General features: G+C 37.9%; 1 long non-coding RNA gene across 1 annotated transcript; it reads right to left on the reverse strand.

Annotated features, from left to right (window-relative positions):
* Positions 1-3,358: 3,358 nt before the first annotated feature.
* On the reverse strand, positions 3,359-6,622 carry LOC120533653. The gene is made up of 4 exons (XR_005634590.1): positions 6,504-6,622; positions 5,963-6,017; positions 5,725-5,852; positions 3,359-5,432 (listed from the first exon to the last, which is right to left on the reverse strand). It is a non-coding gene; the product is annotated as an uncharacterized LOC120533653 (long non-coding RNA).
* Positions 6,623-9,103: the final 2,481 nt, after the last annotated feature.

The following is a 9,103-nucleotide window of genomic DNA, read 5'->3' on the forward strand; positions in this document are numbered from 1 at the left end:
AGAAAATACTTCTTTGGTCTAAAGGAGGCCAAGTATTTAGGCTACCTGGTGGGACAAAGACAGGTGAAGCCACAATGTTCCAAAATCAAAGACATCCTGGAATGGCCCCATCCGAATACCAAGAGACAGGTGCAGGCTTTCTTGGGGTTAGTAGGGTACTACCGCCGGTTCGTGCCCTGTTTCTCTGAAAGGGTAGCACCCCTGACCGATTTAACAAAAAAAGGTGCTCCTTTATACGTGGTATGGAACGACAAGGCAGAACGTGAATTCAGTGACTTAAAAAAGGCCCTAACGTCAGCACCAGTATTGAGAACCCCTGATTTTGGTCTTCCTTTTCTTCTCCAGACCAATGCTTCGGACACAGACCTAGGCGCCGTGCTGAGCCAAAGTATCGATGGTGTAGAGCACCCCATGATGTACCGAAGCCGGAAACTGTTGGACCGGGAGACCAGGTATGCGGCAGTGGAGAGGGAAGCCTTGGCCATTAATTGGGCGGTGACACATCTACGGTACTACCTGCTGGGTCGCGAATTCACTCTCGTGACTGATCATGCTGCGCTTTAATGGACGTCACTACACAAAGAGTCAAATCCCTGAGTCACCAGGGGCCTCATGTATAAACGGTGCGTACGCACAGAAATGTTGCGTAAGAACTTTTCCACGTTCAAATCGCGATATATAAAACCTACACTTGGCGTAAAGCCACGCACTTTTCCACGGTACCTCATGCCTTGTCGTACGCAAGTTCTCCGCTCAGTTTTGCAAACTGGCGGCACCCAGCGTCAAAGCAATGGTACTGTTCTTGTGTGATTACTCATTATTTTCATGACGCGGCTTTATAAATACACGAAACTAACCGCATATTGTTTATTAGTGTAATGCATCTGATTGTAATTAACTTCGTAACAATATAATGGTCCAGGAAACAGCCATAGTATTCCAAATACCATAACTGCTTTAGCGTTGTTACTCTCACTTCTCCTTCTTCTTCTTCTTTCAGCTTCGTTAGGAGTTGCCACAGCGGATCATCTTTTTCCATATTACTCTCACTGCACGACTCGGACTTTTTATATCACTGTATCTGAGTGTGAATCACAGCAGCAGCTGATCGGAAAGAGAATTATCGGTATACAGCTTTAAGGACACGCTACCTCAGCCACTGCAAAATGTTTTAAAGCCTTTCCTGTATGGACCTCGCGGTTCAGAAACAGTTTAATCCCAAGAACTTTAAATGCACTCAATCAATTGCTCCTTGTAGAATGGTTTGTACTTATAAGTACAATCACCCCACTGTAAACTTGCACTACAGTTATAATATCTCACAACCGGGCCACTTTATAAAGCGCGTATTTACATATGATGACAATATCATTTTTAAGGTGAAATGCAGCAAAATATGTTTGTTAAATTATATACATAAAACTTTAACTTCATTTAAATAATCTATATTGTTCACTGGGAGTGTCGTGAAGGATAGAATAATTAAACATGTACTACGAAGATATTTCAATGTTCTTTAAATGTTTTGAAGAATCGGCGCTAAGCTTACAGATGGCTTAACTTCTATTACAGAACTGATTGTGTGGCGATCGGTTACTTGGGAAAGAAAAGCAAGGACTCTTGGGGCACGCCAATATATATTGAATATAAAACAGAAGAGAAAATAACAACACAGCTAAAAGCAGCGACAAATTTGACAAAAGATAAATGCTTGTGTCATGAGCACGAGGCTCATGAAACACATGTTTAATAATGTGCTTTAGCTCCTATCATCATGAAAATGACATCACGTATACATCTCAGTATTTTAGTTATTCAGAGAGCTGTAATATCACGAATGTCATGGATTCTGTGTCCAGTTGGAGGAAGAGAGCCAGTTTAAGAAGCAAGTAGTGATTCACACACACAGATCACATACGAGTAGAAGATCAACTACAAAACAAAGCATTTAACGTGCTACTTTAATTACGATGTGATTTGAGAAACTGGTTAATTAAACGATTTTAAGATGACGTTTATGATATTCTACTAAATGACAAAATAAACTACGTGATTAAAGTGGAAATGTCGAGATTGAAGTGGACATTTCGTGCTTTTTCCCCACCGTGTGCCTTTTTTCTCTGTACCCTAATAAGCTTTCATATGACACTCAGACAGTGGTCTACAACTCGGCTTTTCACGGCGACTTTGATATGTGACTTCTTTTTTATTTCCGGCACTGTGCGATTTTGTGAATGTGAGCTTTCAAGTTTCTCCAACACGCTATGTCACTCGATCAACTTCCTTTTGTTGATTATACCACGGCTTATTTGAACAAATAGTATGTTTTCCTTTGCCTCCACTTGGTATTCGCTGAAATTCTTATATTTTCCCCGTGCTTTTCCCATTGTCTTTTCACAGAAGGCTGCGCTCAAGGGCGATTTATATTGATTTGCATATTCAAATAGGCGTCATTCTGGCAGGATTTGGGGTGTTACATAATGCGCGTGCACGAGCGTTAGTTTTCACGCTGATCGGGATTTATGTAACGGAAGAACGTGGAAGTTGGAGTACGCACAGATTCCTGCATCTGGATTTTTCTGTGCCTAAACACATTTCGGCTTTTGTGCTTACGCCATGTTATAGTGCGAGTTCCACGCACGGCGTTATACATGAGGCCCCAGGTGGTTTCTGGATTTGCAGCCATGCAAGTTCACCGTCACTTATCGTCGCGGCAACCTTCAGGCCAATGCCGATGCCCTCTCTCGTATTCACGACCTCTCGGTTAGGTCCGCCCGACCTGACGGTTCTGGGCTTCGTGGACGGACCTTAATACGTTCGGGAAGACATATGCCAGCAGGGAGTGGCGGGGTACTAACCTTTCTCCTTTTTCTTACAGAAAAAAAGACGCACCGCCGCCATGAAGCTCCCTCCTACAAACTTCCCACACTACGCTTCTTCTGCCCTTCCTCCGTCCACTACTCCTGACGTCATCAATCCCATCGTGCACCACGGCTCCTTCCCAGCATCCCTCCACTTCCGGCCCCTCCTCCATAAATAGCTGCCGACTCCATCTCTGGGTGTCATGCACTGTGTCACGCATGCGCGAGTAGGAGGCCACGGATGGACCTTAAAGCACTTCGAAAGACGTTCGCTGGCGGGGAATGGCGGGGTACTAACCTTTTTCCTTTATTTTCCAGAACTAAAGACGCTCTGCCATAAGGCACTGTACGCGATACGTCCACTTCCGCCCTTCCTCCGCCATCTTCCCTGACGTCAGCAGTCCCGTCATCCCTCATGCCTCCTTCCCAGCATTCCTCCACTTCCGGCTCCTCCCATATAAAATAGCCGCCGACGCCTAGTATGGCGTTGCGCAGATGAATGTTTTGTTTCTTCTGTTTTTGACCTGTTTTTTTATTGTCTGAAGTGTGTAGACAATATACGGGGCCGGAAAAACCCCAAAGCTTTTTCGACTGTACGTGGAATTCTTTACAACTGGAAATTTCATTTTTATGTACACTGACCTGAGAAAACGTGGAAAATATTACAATATACGGGGCCGGAAACCCCAAACCTTTATGTTGTTTATTGCTTACTCTTTTACAGTAGATAGAACAAACGAACGAACAACCTACAGTGTATATTTGTCCCCTGGGGGAAATTTGGCTTTTTACAGAAGCTCTTTAAATAAAAAAACACATAAATAGATAAGTAAATAAATAATACACACATACTTTCATCTGAACACACATCGGAATGACTATAAAGCAAGAAAATTCAAAAGATAGAAAACATCTGACTTGGCAGTTTTAGTCAAAATGAGGTATTAAGCAGAGATATCACTGTTGGTGTAAAGGAGCCCCCATAATGTTTCTTGACACACTTCTACTGAGTGATTCGTTGGCTGAAAGTCCTCAGTGTTGGGGTGTCAGAGAAACCATGTGCAGCGTTGTTCATAATCGCATAATCGTTTTTACTTCTCTTCTCTTCTACTCTCTCCAGAGGATCCAGTGTGGGTCCCATAACTAACCCTACTGTTTTAATTATCTTGTTGATCCGGTGGGCCTCTTTTAAAGTGATGTTACAAGCCCACCACACCACAGCATAGAAAATCGCACTGGCCATCAGAGAGTTGTTGAAGATGTGGAGGAAGTCACTTCCCACATTAACAGATGCAGTCTCCTAAGGAAAAAAAGAGTCTGCTCTGCCCTTTCTTATGTAGTCCCTCTGTGTACTTTCTACATCCAATCCTTGAACAGTGTCCAGACAAAGAGGCTCTTTGGTGTGGGTATTATCTGCTGATTGTTTGTGAAGATACCAATGCAGTGTGCTACCATCTTTATACACTCACAGCGTGACAATGTTCACATGCATAGCAAGCATATTGTTATCAAAATAATTTGGACACAACCATGATAAAACAGCATTGAGTAAACAATGGTAAACAGTATTAGTAACATGATAAACAGTAATTAACATTAAAATAACATTCAAAGACTTTTAAATGAATAACACCCATTCTTGCTTTCATTCATTTTGTTAGTTCTGTTATAGCATCTGTGTGCTTACTGGAGAGCAGAGCCATCCCTTTCTATATGCAGATCACGCACTCGGTGTGGGTTTGTGACCAGATGACCAATGTTGGTTCACAGACCTTTGTGATTCAAGAGCTCTGCTGGACAGCAGTAACTTGGTTTATTTGACTTGAACCAGATAACTCCACCCGCAACTCTAATCTTAACTGTATCGTGTAACAGAGCACACCATGTGACATCACTAAAGTATAATGCAAAGTGACAACCTCCTCAATGGAGCAGAGCTCTGTTTGGGTTATTGCTGTTTTGTGAATTATGAAATTAATGTTGATGATAGTCAAATGATCTCATAATTTTCTGTTAATGAGATGGTTTCAAATCCACACCATTCAGGAGCACAAAAATGAAAAAATCGAAAGGATATAGAAGCAGCTCATTCTGCACTTGAAGGTGCATTTTAGAAAGTTACATTTTTTTAACTTCCAGAAAGCTGGCTAATGTTACATCAATTGCCACTACATTAAAGCTAGTGTTGTTTTTTTTTGGATTAAGTATAATTTCGATATCGAGAACTGCCTGCTTCCTTAGAACATGTTTGTAATTTCTTCCTTTGAAAATTGACAAGTTCTGGGGATGTTGGTTTCCAATCAGCACATAGGTAGTGACAATACCATTGTTTAACAAGAGGAATTTGATATGTACCATTGTTTGAACTGATCATTATGCTGATGTTGAAGTAGTTAGATACCTCTGAGTAAATGACAATAATAATAAAAACAAGTAAGTATGGTCAGAGATTCCTACCTGCTGCCTGTTTCTTTGATGCCTATGGCACCTTACTGTGGTGGGTACACGCTGCAGCAACATTAGCTCGTACCTGGCCCAGGTTACACTTGACCTGAAGTTGATAACACTTACCTTATAAAGTTAAAGAAAGGTAGAGTTATTTCTTCTCAACATAAACTATTTTTTTTTCTTGAAATTGTGGATTTTGTATACTTTTCTCATGCATTTAATACTTTAAGATGTTTAAAGCTAAAGGCAAATGGTCCAGGGACAGCAGAAGTTTGATGATATCAGTTTCTTTGTACTTCTAACAACTGTTTAGCTTTTAGAAGATTTTTTTTCCTCTCTGGAATATGTCATTTAACAGTTTGATAAGTGTGTACATTTACATGCAAACAGAAAAAAATAAAAAAATCAAACTGACCTTCAGGGCTGCTTCCATGAGGATCATCTGGATTTTTACCTGGCGGTGGAGAGCCCCCTGCTATTAGTATCCAAATCAGCCCAATTATCAACACATTCCACGACATGATGGACCCTTTCAGGCGACTGCTGTAATTTGTGTAAAAATGTGAAATTTAGGTGTAGCATTTATAATAAATGAAATCATCATTTTGTGAATACCTTATTTTTTTTCTTTACTATATTCTATTCATAATTACCTGTGTTTACTTGAAGGGCTGTGTTCTGGCCAGGAATGCAAAACTGAATGTAACTCTACAAAAAAGGCATGCAGTGAACAGTACTTTATTAATAAACAGTGATTCTATATCTCCATTTAAGAATATTTTGTAAGTGTCCCAAACTGCTTCAGCACTGCCTAAGAACTTAAAATTTTAACGTGGACCTCTGGCATGTTTTCACTCAATGCCTCCAGCGTGCTACTTTATGTCACTAAGGGGATATTAGCAAACTGGAAAGGTGTTCTCAGTATGCCAGGTTAAAATATTACTGAAGAAAGATATTATTAAAATCAAATTTAATGTACAAAATCCAGGGAAAACCGTTTAGTGTTTTCTTATTAAGCAACAAATTAAAAACACAGACATCTGACAAATCAAGGACTGTAATGTGGGAACAAAGGTCTCTCTGCAATACAATACATTTATAAAGATGTAAATATGAACTGTCAAAGTGAAAGTTTAACTAATAGATCAAATACTGATATTCAAAAATATTAATAATAAACTAATAATAACTTACTGTTGTTTATTGCAGCAGCTGGTTACTTTTTTTCACGCATCCCCCATTGTCTACTCTCTTCTAAATAATGTTAGCCTGCTGCAGTCTGAGTTGTCCATTTCTCCACCTGCTTCCCAGGACACAGATTTAAAGTAAACACATCATGAACTTCAGACCTGCCATCACTATTTATTAAACCCTGAATTTAGTTAAATATTTAACTGACCATGGAAGGTTTTTTATTATTAACATGTTTTCACATTGATCTGGGATGTGTTTCACCAAAATTAGGACTCGGACTGATAGAAAACTTTAGAACTCTATGAGGGCTTTCATTGCCTCACTTTATATTCTTCCAGTAGTGATTCTTTCATCTTTCCAATAACTTGCTCTAATCAATCCAGTTCTCTCGATTCATATCATACTTATTGATTGAATCTAATCTAAGGCCCCAGATTCATCTGTTATATTTATTATAAGAGAGATGGCCGTTTTTTTCTAAATACACCACAAAGGTGTCCGCTATGTTATTATTGCTTGGTAGAGAAGTTAGCCCACAATGTTTGGAGATCACCTTTGTTTTAATGTGAGCTACTGTGTTCAAAGCCTCTTTCTAAGTCATATTATGATTAGATGTCAGGTGATTTAAATTGTTTGCTGGAGTTTCTCCAAATACACACGCATTTTGATGAAGAGTTACAATCTGGATGTTGCATTGTCCTTATTAATATACTAGCAGAATACCCGCGCTTTGCAGCGGAGAAGTAGTGTGTTAAAGAAGGTACAAAAAAGAAAAGGAAAAATTTTAAAAATAACGTAACATGGTTGTTAATGTAATTGTTTTGTCATTGATATGAGTGTTGTTCTCATATCTATCTATCTATATATATATATATATATATATTTACTAGCAGAATACCAGCCAGGAGAAGTAGTGTGTTAAAGAAGTTATGAAAAAGAAAAGTAAACATTTTAAAAATAACGCATAAGATGATTGTTAATGTAATTGTTTTGTCATTGATATGAGTGTTGTTGTCATATCTATCTATTTATATTATATATATATATATATATATATATATATATATATAGCAAAATACCTGCGATTGGCAGGAGAAAAGAAAAGGAAACATTTTAATAATAGCGTAACATGATTGACAATGTAATTGTTTTGTCATTGTCATGAGTGTTGCTGGCATATATATATATATATATATATATATATATATATATATATATATATATATATATATACATACACACACACAGACACATATATAAACATATATATAAATATATATATATATATATATATACACATCTATACACATATATATATACAGTTATATATATACATATACACACATACATATATACATATACATATATACACATACTGTATATATACACACACACATATATACATACTGTATATACAACATATACAAATCTACATATATATATATCTACATATATATATATTAGGGGTGGGACTCGATTAAAAAAATTAATCCAATTAATTAGAGGCTGTGTAAGAATTAATCTTGATTAATGTATGTAATCCACACGTAAATTTGCCCCAAATCGCAAATGTTTTTTTTTTTTAAATTTAAAACGGTTTTAGTGGGCGACAGAATCAAATAATAGACATGGACATGAATATTGTAAACTGAAGCTGTTTTAATTTCTGAAAAAAAGCTTTTAAACTGCATTTGAATTCAAAACAGAAACAAAAATATCATCCCTGGTTAAAATTGGGCAGACTTAAAAATAAAGTGGTAGTTTAAGTACTTTAAGTACATTTTCAGAATAGTATTGTCTTTAAATAATAATAACCAAAATTTCAACATAAAGTGCAGTTTTCTTCTTAAAAAATAAGTCAGAAACATAAAAGGTAATTTGACCAGCTTACTCTTTAAACTCTGAGTAACATTAGCCAAAATTATTTTGTACATTAGGCTAAAACAGTGTGATCATTGAACATTTTGTAATTAGATGTATTTAGAATTACTAGCGGTCACGGAAGTCCAATGATCCCCAGTAAGAGCCACAAAGTCCGCTTTCTGTAATGCATCTAATTTTGCTTGCTTTTCAGTGTGCACAAAACCATGCTTTTATCAAGGCTTCGCTCGGGTAGTCGAAATGATCAGTCGTAGGAACGCGCTTTATTCCGACTCTAACATTTTTGTAGCTGTGATGTGTGCATCAGTGTAATGGATGTACCAGGAAATCATGCATTGACAAAAGTTCCCGTTTGCTTGGAATTGAAAGTGTGATTAAATCGTTATTTTTAGCGTTATGGAGTACATGCATCGAAGCTTCTCAGCTGTGCTTGTGCTAAGAAAGGAAAAATTTTAAAAATAACGTAACATGATTCTGCGTTAACCTAATATTTTTCATATGTCCCAAACCAAGGAGATCGAAGGTAAAATGAATCGGTAGCGCGTACATAGTCAGTACATCCCTCTCGGGAATCGAACCTCGATGTCGGCGTTAGAGAAGACTCTACAATTGCGCCACAGCGTGTGGCTTGTCTATGCTAAAGTATGTATTGTAGATCGGGGTATATACCCGTGTACCGCAGTGGAGAAGTAGAAGTTATGAAAAAGAAAAGGGAACAT

The sequence above is a fragment of the Polypterus senegalus genome, chromosome 8 (assembly GCF_016835505.1).
Source record: "Polypterus senegalus isolate Bchr_013 chromosome 8, ASM1683550v1, whole genome shotgun sequence".
Classification (NCBI taxonomy): Eukaryota; Metazoa; Chordata; class Cladistia; order Polypteriformes; family Polypteridae; genus Polypterus; species Polypterus senegalus.